This window comes from Dasypus novemcinctus, chromosome 30 (genome assembly GCF_030445035.2).
Source record: "Dasypus novemcinctus isolate mDasNov1 chromosome 30, mDasNov1.1.hap2, whole genome shotgun sequence".
Taxonomy (NCBI): domain Eukaryota; kingdom Metazoa; phylum Chordata; class Mammalia; order Cingulata; family Dasypodidae; genus Dasypus; species Dasypus novemcinctus.
The window spans coordinates 16,380,994-16,396,653 of NC_080702.1; the positions used below are offsets into that span (position 1 = coordinate 16,380,994).

At 44.0% G+C, this 15,660-nt stretch overlaps 1 long non-coding RNA gene across 1 annotated transcript in view; it reads left to right on the forward strand.

Moving 5' to 3' along the window:
• The window catches only part of LOC131276703 (uncharacterized), a 102,416-nt gene extending 87,059 nt beyond the window's left edge, over positions 1 to 15,357 (forward strand). Inside the window, exon 3 of the long non-coding RNA XR_009184100.1 lies at positions 15,110 to 15,357. This is a non-coding gene — a long non-coding RNA (uncharacterized lncRNA). The remainder of the gene's footprint in view (positions 1 to 15,109) is intronic.
• The last annotated feature ends 303 nt before the right edge of the window (positions 15,358 to 15,660 follow it).

The window sequence follows — 15,660 nt, forward strand, 5'->3', positions numbered from 1 at the left end:
TTCCTCCTGCTTCCCCAGGGTCCCTCCTGCCCCTCTACCATCTCTCCTCTTGCCTCATGGTCCCTCCTTCCCCTCATGGCTCCCCCCCCATTGTCCCATCTGCCCCCCACAGTTCCTTCGCTCCCCAAAGTTCCTCCTGTCCTCTCCACATCCCTTTTGTCCCCCCCCCCCAGTCCCTCTTACTCCCCCCAAGATCCTTCCTGTTCTGCCAGGCTTCTTGCACCCCCACAGTTCCTCCCACCTCCCTAGGTCCCTCCCTCCCCCCCATGGTCTCTCCTCGCCCCAAAGTCCCTCCTCCAGCCAACATTCCCTCCCACCAAGGACCCTCCTGCCACCCCATGGTCTCTTCTCCCCCCCCCACCAACCCCACAGTATCTCCAACCCCTCAAAGTCCCTCTTTTCCCCCCACCAGTACCACCTACTCTGCTGCAGTCCCTTTATTCCCACAGTTCCTCTCGCCTCCCATGGATCCTCCCCCTCAAGGTCCTCCTTCCACCTCCATGCTCCCTCCTTCCCCCTAGTGCTCCCTTCCCCCAGTGCTCCCTCCTCTCCCCCCATGCTCCCTCTTACACCCCACGGCCCCTCCTGCCCACCCATGACCTCTCCACACCATGGTTCCCCGCCCCCTCCCGCCCCCCATGCTCTCTCCACTCTCCCATTCACTCCTGCCTCCCCACAGTCCCTCCCCTCCATGGTCCCTCTTCTTGCCCAGTGCCCCTCTCCCCTTCCAAAGTCCCTCTCCCTCTCCTGTGGTTTCCCTCCTCCATGATTCCCCCTGATTACCCTGCCCATGGTCTCCCCGCAAAGTATGTCCCTCCACATTCCTCCTGCCTCCCCTTGGTCTCTCCTGCCCCCCACAGCCCTTCCAGCCACCCCATGACCCCTCCTCCCCTCCATGGTCCCTGCTCCCCTCCATGGTCCCTTCTCCCCCTCCACAGTGCCCCTTCCCTCCCTGAGTTCCCATGGTCACCCCTTTGCCCCTCCCTCCGCCCTCCTGACCCTCCCAAGTGCCTGGGTCCTTCCCCTTTCAGCGACCCCTTTGCAGGTCCTACACTTCAAATTTCCTCTGGAGCCAGGCAGAACCTGCTTGGCTTTCTTCTGCACCTGGGAAGTTAAGGCTCAGGGCCTGGCCTGCAGCAGCTGGCTCTTAAAGGGGTTACTGCTGAGGAGAATTGATCGCTCCCAGGGGAAGGGCTCCTGGGAAGGCTCAGGGGGAGGCATGACTGACACCTGGTGTGTGCCTTCAGGGAGCCCAGTGAATGGGGACCCCTCCTGGGAGGGGCCTCTGGGTGCAGGTTTGTGTCCAGCCTGGGAGTTTTGCAGGGATCACACCAGTTTGCAACTAAAAGTGTGTATCCTTCCCCAGTGGTCTGCAGGTGTGGGCCCCTCCTCCTCTTAGGCACTTGCATTCTTTGGTCAAAGCCCTGGTGGGTCACTTGAACCTTTAATTGTGTGTCTTTCCTGTTTTACTCCTTTCTGCTCTCTGAGATTCCACAGGGCAGGTGAGGTCTGGGTTCTAGGGGCCCGCTCCGACTGTGTCCCCTCCTGGCTGTGGCTGCACTAGAAGGCCTGGGACAGCTTCAGCCTTGGCTTCCCTCAGAGCTCCCCATGGTCCCAGGGACACTCTTTTCCTTTTGGTAGTGGTTACAGCTTTTCTTAAAAGTTTGATTTCTTGGAGTCATGCTGGGTGGAAATGGTTCGTGAACTCTTGCTAAGGGTGTAGCTTGGTAGGGCTGGAGGAGGGCAGCTGGCCAGTGGGGCCACTGGATTTGGGTGCCTGCTAGGACCCTCTGCACAGACTGGGAAAGGGCGCCTGCTGGTCAGGCCACCTGCCCGAGGCTGCTGAGGGAGCCCAGGGGTGTCCTTGACAGGGAGGTGACTGGGTGACTTGGGGACACCATTCTTGCCCTTCTTTGTCTGCCAAGAGCAGTCACCCAGCTGGCCTTAAAGGAGCCAGGCTGCAGAGGAAGCCTCAGTGTTTACTGTTCTCAGCCTCTTAGAAGAGTTGTTCCCATTCTAGGGGAGCAGTTGAGGGCTGTGGAGCAGCTGGTCTTAGAACAGATGGGCTGGACCTTCTCAACCCCCGAGCCCTTCTTTTGTCCCCTGCAGTTCCCCCTGAACTTCTGCAGGTGGTTTTCACAGGGTTGCCACCCTGGAAGGGGGAAAGCCAGGCAGGGCTACTGGGTGCCCTGTCACTTCCATGCAGATGACCACACTGTTCTCCCAATGCACTGTCACTCAGCAGTCCCGTAAGTATGACGAGGAAGAATATGATGCTACCATCAGTGGGGAAATTCAGGAAGGTTTTATACCAGAACCTTAGCAATGAAATCTTTGGATGAGGATTAACAGTCCTTTTTTTTTTTTTTCTTAAACAAAATAATTTAATGATATATGTGTATATTTTTAACAAATCAGTTTTATTGATACTTATTAATAAAGCATACAATTCTTTCAATGTATACCATGCATGGTATTTGGTACAATGACATAGATGTGCATTCATTACCTCAGTCATCATTAGAATATTTTCATTATTTCAATAATAAGAAAAATAAACTAATAAGACAGTTCTTCAGCCTGTATCTGTTTACCCTGCTAGAAATCACTTCTTTTTCTGGCTGTTCTAGCACAATTATTTATGTATTAAGCAGTTTTATTGAGACATATTCACATACCATACCATCTATCCAAAGTGTATAATCAGTGGCTTTTAGTATAATCGCAATATTGTGCCTTCATCACCGTAAAATTTTTAGGACGTTTTCAGTACTCTGAAAAGAAAAACCCCACGCCCCTTAGCAGTCCTTCCCCAGCCCTCCATAACCGGAAATCTAACTTCATTTTATAACATATTTACATTTTCTATAAATGGAATCATGCAATATGTAGTACTTTGTGTCAGATTTCTTTCCCTTAGCATAAGTAATATTAACATTTTTGTAGTGTTAACATACATTTGTTCAATTTCAAAGAATAGAGTCTTGTATATGCAGTTTTATCCATATTCATATTTCACACATGGTTTTACAATGCTGAAAAATAACTTTTTGGTTACCCATTCTTTTTTGTTACCTCTTTTCTTGAGTAACAGATCACATGTTAAGGCTCCAATTCTCAACTCTTCAGTGTAACCTCACTTTTAAAATTTTAAACCTTATTTTGTAAATTTAATAATTGACTATGTAAGCAATAGTTTCTTAAAAAAGAAAATACTGTTGAATGAAGATATACATTTCTAAATTAAATATATTGGATACATATAAATTGTTTTCAGTCATACATTACAATATATTAGGTTCATAGTAATCCAATCCAGTCATATAGTATTTGTCCTTTTGTGTCTGGCTTGATTCCCTCAACATAATGTCCATTAGATTCATCCATGTTGTTACATACTTTCCGACTTCATTTCTTCTTACTGCTGCATAATGTTCCATCATGTGAATACCTCAATTTGTGTATCTTTTCATCAGTTGATGGACACCTGGGGTGTTCCCAACTTTTCACAATCGTGAATAATGCTTCTATGAACATCTGTGTGGAGATGTCTGTGTCCCTGCTACAGTTTTTCTGGGTATGTACCCAGTAGTGATAATGCAGCATCATGTGGGAAGTTTATATTCAACTTCTTTAGGAACCACCAAACAGTCCTCCACAGTGGCTGTATCATTCTACATTCCCACCAACAGTGATTAAGTGTTCTGTCTGTCCACGTCCTCTCCAGTACTTGTGGTTCTCTTTCTGTGGCAGGGGGAGGATCACTGGAGTGGGATGTCAGTGACAGGGGATAACATGGCAGGAAGCTCACCTGGGCATACATGTAAGGCATGTAAATTTATGTTCATGGGGCATTGCCATGGTGGATGGAGATTCATAAAGTAACTGAAGGAATATCAAATTGCCATCTAGGGAGCTCTGCCACATTCTCTAAGACATCAGCCAGAATCCCCCGAGTACAGGGGCAATGACTAGTGAAGGAGGATGTTCTACTAATGGACACTTGATATTGATGACTGTGCTTATGAACCTTTACACCCGAAATCAAAACTTAGCCTAGTATTATAGGGTGTCTAAGAATTGCCTCCTGGGAGCCTCCTTGTTGCTCAAATGTGGCCTCTATCTAAGCCAAACTCACCATATAAATACATTATCCTTTCGGCCCCCCTGTATGGACATGACTCCAGGGTATGAGACTCCTGGCACGAAGGGATTACTACTAAGCACCAGCTAGCAGTGCAACTGGAAAAAGACCTTGCCTAAATGGGGAAAAGATAAAGATAAATGAATTTGTGTGGGTAAGATTTCAGAGTGAGGTGAATCGGAGGTCATCCCGGAGGTAATGTTCATGCATGTATCAGCAGGATCTCTTTGACTGCCAAATAGATTCTACCCCAAACAACTGGGCTCCTGAGGGTTCTGGAGGCATCCAGACACTTGAGTCAGGGTAGATAGCTCAGTAGTTTAGTGCCCTGCCAGTGGTCCCTACTTTGGAATTTATGTTTCCCAGAGTGACAGAATTGGACTCAGATGTGGTTTCCCTACACATGGCACTTCTGGTCTTCTTTTGAGTCTATAATCAGTACTAAAGTTAGTCCTGTAGAGGCTTGTGTACCCTCCAGGTTGGTTGTGTACAGGCCCGGTGGGCTGCTTCCAATGGCGGCGTGGGGGAACGGGAGGGTTGCCTGAAATTAAATAGTTAAAGATGCAGATCTATTTATGATGTACCACCTTTTTCTTATCCATGCACCAGCTAGTAGACATTCGTATTTTTTCTAGTTTTGGCTGTCATACAGTTGCCATAGGAATCATTGCACAAACTCAATTTTGTTTGTCTTGGATAGATTTTTAGACGTGGAGTTAGCAAGAATTATGGTAAGTTTATATTTTTAAGTATCTGACAAAATGTTTCCCAAAGTGGCAGCACCATTTTGCATTCTCACCAGACATGTATGAGGGCTCCAGTTTTTCCACATCTTCTTTAACAGTTGGTATTATGTCTCTTGATTTTAACCATTCTAGTATATATAGGCAGATTTTAATGTGTGTTTCTCTAGTGATGAAAAGAATCATTCGTTTCTTCTTTGGTAAGTATGTATTCACATTTTTCTCCATTTTTAAGTGCGGTTTGCCTTTTTTTTTTTAAAAAAAAGGCATGCAATTCATCCATAGTGCACAATCAGTGGTCATTGAGGTACAATCACATAGTTATGCTTTGATCACCTCAGTCATCATTAGAGCATTTTTATTATCTCAATAATAATAGATGATAAATACAAATAAGAAAATCCATCACCTCTCAGTCTCTCTGTGCTTTTTCTGCTGTCCACAGATCCCATTTCTAGCTATTTTTGCACAAATACTTTTTTCCTCTATAAATTGATTTATGTTTACATTTTATGTAATGGAATCATACATTATGTTACACAATATACTTAGGTCATAGTAATGCAAGCCTCCTGTATTCTTTTTTGTCTGGCTTGCTTCACCATACTGTCCCCTAGGTTCATTCACATTGTCAAATGGTTTATGACTTTATTTCTTCTTACCACTGCATGAGATTCCATCATGTGAATACATCACCGTTTGTTTCTCCATTTACTGGCTGATGGACACCTGGGTTGTTTCCAGCTTTGCAATTGTGAATAGCACCACTATGACTGTAGGTGTGCGGATGTTTATTCATGTCACTGCTCTCAGTTCTTCTGGGTGTTTATCCAGTAGTGGTATTGCAGCATCACGTGGCAAATCTATAGTCACTTCTTTAGGAACTGCCAAACAGTCCTCCACAGTGGCTATACCAATCTGCATTCCTTCTGACAGTGAGTAAGTGTTTCTACCTTTCCACATCCTCTCCAACACTTGTAGTTCTCTGACTTTTTAATAGTGACCATTCTGATTGCTGTGAGATGATATCTCGTTTTGATTTGCATTTCCCGGATCATTAATGACGTTGAATATTTTTCCATATATTTTTTTCATTTGTATTTCTTTTTTTTTTAAGATTTATTTATTTATTTAACACCCCTCCCCCCCCCCCCCCCCCCCCCCCGTTGTCTGTTCTCAGTGTCTATTTGCTGCGTCTTGTTTCTCTGTCTGCTTCTGTTGTTGTCTGCGGCACGGGAAGTGTGGGCGGCGCATTCCTGGGCAGGCTGCACTTTTCTTTTCACGCTGGGCGGCTTTCCTCACGGGCGCACTCCATGCACGTGGGGCTCCCCTATGCAGGGACACCCTTGCGTGGCACGGCACTCCTTGCGCGCATCAGCACTGCACATGTGCCACCTCCACACGGGTCAAGGAGGCCCGGGGTTTGAACCACGGACCTCCCATGTGGTAGAACGGACGCCCTAACCACTGGCCAAGTCCGTTTCCCTGTTGGGAGATTTTTGAAGACAGATTCAGTGTCTTTAAATGTGTGGTTTGTTAAGTTGTTGTATTTCTTGTAGTGTCAATATTGGTTGGTCGTGCATTTCTAGGAAATTGCTCCTTTCATCTAGGTTTATTAGTTTGTTGGCATACAGTTTCTCAGAATATCCTCTTATGATCCTTTTAGTTCTGTGGGGTCAGTCATAACTTCCCCCCATTTCAAATTGTATTTATTAGGTTCTTTTTTTTTTTCCTTTGTTTATCTTGCTGGGGTTTGTGAATTTTATTGATCTTCTCAAATGATTAGCTTTTTTAAAATTTTTAAATTTTTTAAAAATTTCCCCTTTCCCCTTGCTTGCTTGCTGTCTGCTGTCTGTGTCCATTCGCTGCATTCTCTTCTGTGTTTTTGCTTGTCTCCCTTCTTTTTTTTGTTGTGTCACCTTGCTGAGTCTCCACTCCGTGGCGTCTCTGTGCCAGGCAGCGCACCTTGGTGTCTGTGGGCTGGGTAGCTCTCCTCCGCACTTGGGGGCCCAGTGGCTCTCCACAGCATGCAGGTAAGCCTGCCGCCACAAGGAGGCCCTGGGACGCGATCTGAGGGCCTCCCATATGGTAGATGGGAGCTCATCTGATTGAGCCACAGCTGCTTCCCTCAAATAACCAGCTTTTGTCTTTGATTTTCTCTATTTTTTTCTTTTCAATTTCATTTATTTCTAGTCTTATCTTTATTATTTCTTCTGTTTGCTTTGAGGATTGCTCTGCTGTTCTTTTTCTACTTTCTCTTGTTGTTCAGTCAATTTTTGGAGTTTAGCTTTTTCTTCTTTTTTACTATAGGCTTTTAGGTCTATAAATGTCCCTCTCAAGACTGCCTTTGCTGTATCTCGTAAGTTTTGACAAGTTGTGATCTTGTTTTATTTGTCTGAATACATTTACTGATTACACTTGGAATTTATTTTTTTTAATTTTTAAGGATTTATTTATTTCTGTATCCTTTCTCTGCTCCCCCTTCTGTGTCTATTCACTGTGTGTTCTTCTGTGTGCACTTGTATTCTCATCAGGCTGCACTGGGGTCTGTGTCTCTTTTTATTGCATCATCTTGCGTGTGTGTGGCACCACCCTGCATGTGTGTGGCACCACCCCTGGGTGGACTGTAGTTTTGCTCGGGGCGGCTCTCCCATCCCAGTGGCCATTCCTTGCATGGAGGGCATTTTTACACGGGGGCATCCCTTAGTGGGCCAGCACTCCTTGTGCACAGCAGGACTATGTGTGGACCAGCTCACCCTATGAGCCAAGAGGCCCTGGCCATCGAATCCTTGGACCTCCTATATGGTAGGTGGACCGTCTATCAGTTGAGCCACAACCACTTTCCATATGTCTTCTTTGACCCACTGATTATTTAGGAGTGTGTTGTTTAGCCTCCACACATTTGTCAATTTACCTTTTTCATGTCTGTTAATGATTTTCAGTTTCATTCCCCTATGATCTGAGAAGATGCTTTGTGTAAATTTCAATCTTTTTATATTTATCAAGAGCTGTATTATGCCAACATGTGGTCTATTCTGGAGAAGGATCCATGAGCACATGAAAAGAATGTATAACCCGCTGAGTTTGGATGCTGCTTTCTGCATATGTCTGTTAGGTCTAACTTACTGGTCATATTGTTTCAGTTCCCTGTTTACTCGTTGATCTTCTGTCTAGTTCTGTCTAATGATGTGAGAGGTGTGTTGAAGTCTCCAGTGATTATTGCAGAGATGACTATTTCTCCCTTCATTTTCCCCCGAATTTGTTTCATGTATTTTGAAGGATCTTAGTTAGGTTCATAGATATTTATGTCTGTTTTATCTTCCTGATTGATTGTCCCTTTTATTAATATTTAATGGCCTTCTGTATCTCTTCTCAATTCTTTGGATTTATAGTCTGTTTTGTCCAGTATTACTCTTTGGTTATCCTTTCTGTTATTCTTTCTTTTCTACTCTCCTCCAAGCCTCTCTCTCCTATCTTTTTCTTTCAGATTCTAAAGTTTCCTCTAATATATCTTTCAAGATGGATTCTTTATTACGAACTGTCTTAGTTTCTCTTTGCTTGTGAATATTTTTTACCCTCTTTCATATGTGAAGGACAGTTTTGCTGGATGCAGAATTCTTGGCTGGCAGTTCTTCTCTTTCAGTCTCCAAATTGTGTCATACTACTGTCTTCTCACCTCCATGGTTTCTCTTGAGGAATGTGCGCTATGTCTTACTGCTTGTCCCTTGTAAGTGATGGTTCTCGTCTCTTTTATTGCTCTCAGAATTTTCTCTTTATCCCTGACGTTTGACTTTCTGAGTAGTATGTGTCTTGGAATAGGTCTATTTGGATTTATTCTTTTTTTTCTTTTTAAAGATTTTTTTTTTTATTTCTCTCCCCTTCCTGCCCCTTCCCCCCAGTTGTCTGCTCTCTCTGTCCATTTGCTGTGTGTTCTTCTGTGACTGCTTCCATCCTTATCAGCAACACCGGGAATCTATATTTCTCTTGTTGAGTCATCTTATTGTATCAGCTCTCCGTGTGTGCGGCGCCATTCCTGGGCAGGTTGCAGTTTCTTTGGCGCTGGGCGGCTCTCCTTATGGGGTGCACTCCTTGCGTGTGGGGCTCCCCTACGCGGGCGACACCCCTGTGTGGCAGGGTACACCTTGCGCGCATTAGCACTGCACATGGGCAAGCTCCACATGGGTCAAGGAGGCCCGTGTGGTACGTGGACGCCCTATCCATTGGGCCAAATCTGCTTCCCTGGATTTATTCTGATTGGGGTACAGTGGGCTTCTTGGCATGTAGGTTCATTTAATGAGAACTGGGTCATTTTCACTTATTATTTCCTCAAATACTCTTTTTTCCCCCTTTTCCCTTCTCATCTCCTTCTGAAACTCTTATGACATATATTTTGTTGCTTTTTGTGTTGTCATTGCACTCTCTGAGCTCTTGCTCATTTTTTTCCCTTTTTTTTTCCTCTCTTCAATTTCAGCTGTTATGTCTTCCTTATCACTTATTCTTCTATCATTTCAGGTTTGCTATTGTATGACTTTAATGTACTGGTTTTTTTTAATGATTTATTCCCCCTGCCCCCATTGTCTGTGCACTCTGTCCATTCGGTGTGCGTTCTTCTGTGTCTGCTTCTGTGTTGTTAGGCAACTCTTGGAATCTGAGTTTCTTTTTGTTGCATCATCTTGCTGCGTGTGCTCTCTGTGTGGGTGGCACCACTCCTGGTGGGGCTGTACCTTTGCACAGGGTGGCTGTTCTTGCGTGGGGAGGCACTCCTTTGGGGGGCACCCCTGTGCCAGGCAGCACTGCTTGAGTGCAGCAGCACTCCACGTGGGCCAGTCACCACACGGGCCAGGAGGCCCTGGGTATCCAACCCTGGACCTCCCATATAGTAGGCGGAAGCTATCCATTGAGCCACATCTGCTTCCCTTTAAATTGTTTTTGATCTCACCTATTGTGTCCTTCATTCCCATTAGCTCTGTTAATTTTCTTTTTCTGGTTTCACCTTTTTCTTTTTGCTTATTCAGTAAGTCCTTGATCTCATTCATTACTTTAGCCATTGTCTTTCATTTCATTAATTTGACTTTGGGAATTTGTATACATCTCGTTAATTACTTCTCTCAAATCCTGCATCTCTTTTGGGGCTTTGGTGTATTCCTTCTTAGTATGGCTTGTAAATTTTTGCTGATGCTAGGCATCTGATTGGGATGCAGTTTACGCAGATGCTCAGTTTTTTTCTCTTTTATTGGGATTTGGTGATGGGAGGCTGTGTGTTATTCATATTCTTTGATTCTTGATTCAATCTTGATCGTTAGGGTTCTCCCTGTTAGTTGCTCAAAACTGGGTTCTGGACCCAGTGTATTCGTCAGAGTGGTGCTAATGCAAAATATGGGAAATCTGTTAGCCTTTATAAAGGGTATTTATTTGGGGTAGTTGCTTATATACCAGGCCATGAAGTATAAGTTATTTCCCTCACCATGCCATGTGTTGGAGCATGATGGATACCGATGCCTGCCAGGGTTCAGACTTTGGGGTTCCTCTCTTCCCAGGGTTCCTTTCTCTCCAGGATCAGCTCCTCTGTTTTCTCCACAAGGTCAGCTGTTGAATGTGAGGATCTCTAGGCTTTTTCTCTTTCTACAAGGTTGGTTATAGATGATCAGGCAAACAGCTCTGTCCCCTCCCTTGGGCTCCTGCTGTGTCTGAGGAGCTGTCTCTAATCTCTGGTGATGTTCTCCTGTGTGTTCATTTCTGGGCTCCAGCTCCAAACTCCAACCATCTCTTCTGTCATGTTTTTTCTGTGAGTCCCCACCCACCAAGGAGTCGAGGATGCAACGTACTAAAGATGTGACCCAATCAAAACGCCTTGATCATTATTTAATCAGGTAAACCTCTGAATAAAATATAATTTAATATGCCAGAGGAAAAGACCAGTTTACAAACATAATCCAATATTTCTATTTGGAATTCATCAATAATATCAAACTGCTAGTATCAAACCCAGTAATGGATTGTAGACTTGCTTCATAGGGCATTGGGAGGGAAGCTATAAAGACCAGCAAAAGCTAATCGAACTTATTTTTAATTTTCTCATGTGTACTACCTAGTTCTGCTAGGAGGTGGCATTCTTTGCAGCCCTGTCAGTTCTGTGCCTGGTTGGAGTGTTCTTGCTGTGACACAGGCTGGATCAGTGTGGGCAGAGGTTCTTGGCTGGAGATTAAGAGCTTGTAATTTAAACTTTCTTAGAAACAGTTCTTCAGCCTTCTGTGGCAGCCCCCTCCCTTTTCCTTGGTTGGAAGTGATCCCACTCCCCTCTGTGTCCTCAACAGTTATTCTGTTCATTAGAGAAGATTGAGAGGGTCAGATCTCTTTATTCCTTTACAGGCAAATAATGGCTCGGCCCCGGGCTCATGTGACACAGCAGACCAAATTTGTGGGCCAAAAGCTGAGTCAGCCTTAGGCTGTGTCCCTCTCTCTCCCCTTTCCAGGGGCAGTGGATCTCTGGTGACCTCTTTGTGTAAATTTTTCTCAGAGGCCTGAGAATTCTAAAGTCTTCAGTGTGGGGGAGGGTGCCAGCAGTAGCAGCCTCTGCTTTCAACTCAGGGTTTCGCTGTTAGGATTCCTCTCCTTTGTCCCTCTCTGTTCTGGGTAGTGTCCAGCCTTCACCTGCTGTTCCATGCCTAGAAGATCTTTTTCCAGTCCATTTCAGTGTGTACTCCAGCTGCTTTATTGGAGGAGGAGACAGTCCCATGTCTTCCTAGTCTGCCATCTTCCTGGAAGTCTTCACAGGTGTCTTTTTTTTTTTTTAATAATTAATTAATTTCTCTCCCCTTCCTGCCCCCCCTCCCCCAGTTGTCTGCTCTCTGTGTCCATTCACTGTGTGTTTTTCTGTGACTGCTTCTATCCTTATCAGCGGCACGGGAATCTGTGTTTCTTTTTGTTGTGTCATCTTGTTATGTCAGCTCTCCGTGTGGGCAGCACCATTCCTGGGTAGGCTGCACTTTTTTTCGTGCTGGGCAGCTCTCCTTATGGAGTGCACTCCTTGCGTGTGGGGCTCCCCTACGTGGGGGACAACCCTCTGTGGCAGGGCACTCCTTGTTCGCATCAGCACTGCGCATGTCCAGCTCCACACGGGTCGAGGAGGCCCGGGGTTTGAACTGCAGACCTCCCATGTGGTAGGCGGACGCCCTAATCACTGGGCCAAGTCCGCCGCCTTCACCGGTGTCTTTTGACATCTCCAATGAATTCAGCCTCCATGGATCTGCATAAACTGACACTGCATTTACCAAATATACTGCAGGAGCTTCTGATTGATTAGAGGCAACCTTTTTTGGTGAAATCAATTCAATTCCAGGCAATTCATTGTATCACATTTATTCACTAATCTTTGTGGTAAATATAATTATAGGTATGAACATATTGATATCTTACCATTTAACAATGACCACTTAAAAATAGTGTATTTTTCCATCCAGTCTTTCTTTTCTCTCTCATGTTTGTTTATTTCTTGAATTACTGGCCCTTAACAGTGGGACCGTCATTATGGAGGGACGCAGAGGGTCAATGCTGACTCCCTCTAAGGTTGCTGTCTAGTTGGAGTACAACAAAGGTTGTGGACACCAGGTGAAGTACCAAGTGGAATCTGAGTTCATACTTGTCAGAGACCCTACTGTGTGACTCGTAGGCTTTTCTTTAAAATTTATTTTTACTTCTCCTTTCCCCCTTGCTGCTTGCTTGCTGTCTGCTCCCTGTGTCCATTCCTTGTGCATTCTTCTGTGTCTGCTTGTATTCCTTTGTTGTATCATCTTCCTGTGCCAGCTCTCCACGGACGCAGGCTGTCAGCTGTGTGCAGATGCGGGTCAGCTTGCCTTCTCAAGGAGGTCCTGGGAAGCAAACCCAGGGCCTGCCGTATGGTAGACGGGAGCCCAGTTGATTGAGTCTCATCCTCTTCCCTGACTCATAGGATTTTAGCATCTGGAGGGTCCGTGGTAACGGTATAATCCAGTGCACTAACTTTTCTTTCCAGTGCCTATGATGTCGTGGCAGAGCTTCTGGCTGTGACATCAACGTGAGGGTTGACAGAGGATTCTATGTGATGTCTCACAACTCTCAGGATTTTGATCTAATGCAGAGTCAAAAGGCCTTTCCTTTAGTGTTGGACATCAGAAACTGTGCCAGAGTCTGAGGTTATCTGCACAGCTAGCTTCCCTAGGCCCTGTGATTTGGAGGCCACCTTATAAAGATGGACAGTTTGGTCTCTCTGTAGACTCAGGTAATTGTAAGCACATACACAGATGATGGAACCTCCCTTGCATGGTTTCTTTTTTTTGTTATTTTGGTTGTTTTTTTTTTTTTTGGTTCCTTTTTAGTTTTTTTTTTTTTTTTTTTTTTTTTAAGATTTATGTCCATTTCTTTATTTCACCTACCCCCTCATTGTTTACCTTTTCTGTGTCTGTCTTTCTTTGTTTTTTTAATCAGAAGGACCTCTAATATGACAGGGAGGTGCTTAATCACTTAAGCCACCTCTCTTCCCTGCTTTGTTTTTTCTGTCATTGGTTTTCCTTGTGTCTCTTGTTGCATCATCTTGTTTTGTCAGCTTGCTGTGCCTGCCCGCCGTGCCAGCTTGCTGTCTTCTTCAGGAGGCAATGGAAACCTCTCTGCTTTGTTGTGTCTCTTGTTGCATCATCTTATTGTGTCAGCTTCCCGTGTCTGTCCATAGTGCCATCTCACTGTGTTCTTTAGGAGACACTGGGAACCAAACCACGCGTCTCCCGTAAGGTAGGCAGGACCTCAGTCTAATGAGCCTTATCCGCTTCCTTGTGTGGTTTCTCCTGGTCCCATGACTGAGTGATAACTGCAGGTCTGTAGTGCAGAGCATTGGAGCCACATGCCTGGGTTCACATTAAGGCCCCTCCCCTTGGAGCACCAGAGCTTGAGCAGGCCCTGTCACCTGGGGGAAATTCATACAGTCACCCCCCCACACAAGCTCACACACAATCTCACAGTCACCCCACAGAGACTCTCACATCGATTCTCGTAAGCCTCCTCTCAGCCTAACCTGTAACCCCCAAATGAACCGATCCATCCCTCGGGACTGTGGATGGAAGGACAGAACTCCTTAATGGAAAACCTTTCATCATATCCTCATTCTACTTTGAGCCTGGGACCAGGCTAGGTCTCCAGCCTACAACTTGCAGGAAGCCCCCTATTTTATCTGTTTTTCCTGTTACATGCTTTAATGAGCCTAGAATAGTTACCATTTTCATTTACTTTCAAGGTCTCCTACAATGGCAGAAAAGAAAATACAATAAGGATTGGACCATGTTGTGTTGTGTTTGTTCATGGCTTGGGGATTTTAAAACACAGATAGGAAACAGTGGTAAAGTCAAAGACCCCCTGAATAAGCACGACAGATACTTGTGGGTAGTATTGGTATTAGAATAATATTGAGTCTTACCATCCATGGACAATGGATGTCTAGACATACGTTTAGGTCTTCTAAAATTTCATTCACCTATGTTTGCTAATTGTTGAATTGCTTCACCCTTTCATTAAATTCATTCTTAGGTGTTTTATTTGTTAGAGGCTAAATGAATGGATTTTCTTTAAAAAATCTATTTCTTATTATTTTTGGCTGTATAAACAAAACTGACTTTTGAGTGTATGTGTAGTGCAATTCAAGTTTACTTAATGTCTTCACTTGTTCCAGTAGTGTTGTGGATTCTTTGGGATTGAGTATTTAAAACTCTATGTCATCTGTGTATTAGGACAGTTTACTTCTTCCATTCCAATTTGGATGACTATTTTCTTTTTCTTGCGCATTTGCTCTGGCTATAACTTCCAGTATAATGTTGAATAACAGTGATGAAAGTGAGCTAACATCTTGTTCCTGACCTAATGGGAAAGACTTTCAGTCTTCCACTTTTGAGTGTGTTAACAGTGGGTTATGTCAGTGCAGCTGTGAACAGAGTGGAATGTGTTCCCCCAATGACTGTCCACTCAGAGAGCAGCAGAAAGCCCCCAGGATGTGGGGTGCCTGTGAGTGCATTTCTAAAATCCTGGAATATGAGCTAATTGTCTAAGACCTACATTTTTGTGGTTTTGAATTACGTATTTCTTACTAATATGCATGTGTTCAAGTTTTAATAATGAGATAATGATAGTATGCCTGAAATGTTTGTGTTCTTAAACTTTAAAAATTCCAAAAACCCTATTAAATGAACTTTTCTTTCTACAGGTTATTTATAAAATAGCACTTTAACTGGAGCAAGAACCAAGTACTCACTGGAGTCCTTGAGGACCATGAGAAGTATAAAGATTATTTTGCGGGATGTTGGTGTATGTTCCTGATGATAGATATAAAGCCATAAGGTGGTAATATTTTATTCCAGATATTAATGACATTGAACCTATGTGATTGTGAATCTAAAGCAATGGAAATTTTTTAAAAATTTGCTGAATATAAACTGCCGTTGCAAACACTAAGTATGTATGAAAAGACTGATATAAAATTAAATAGAAAATTAATAACTCTGTAGGCAAATGACTCAAAGTATAAAAACAAAACATTTCATCATAAAATAAATATAAGAAACTAAAATCTAATGATTGTAGGAATACAGTACATATATACACAAAGAACATAATTTAGAAATGAAATCCAGTGTAACTTACTGAAATAACTTAGATAATTGATTTTGAAAATATATGGACCTTTAGATTTTGGTGATGTGGTAATGTTCTATTCAAGAGAGGAGTACACATAAAAGAATATTCAGTGTCAGTTGG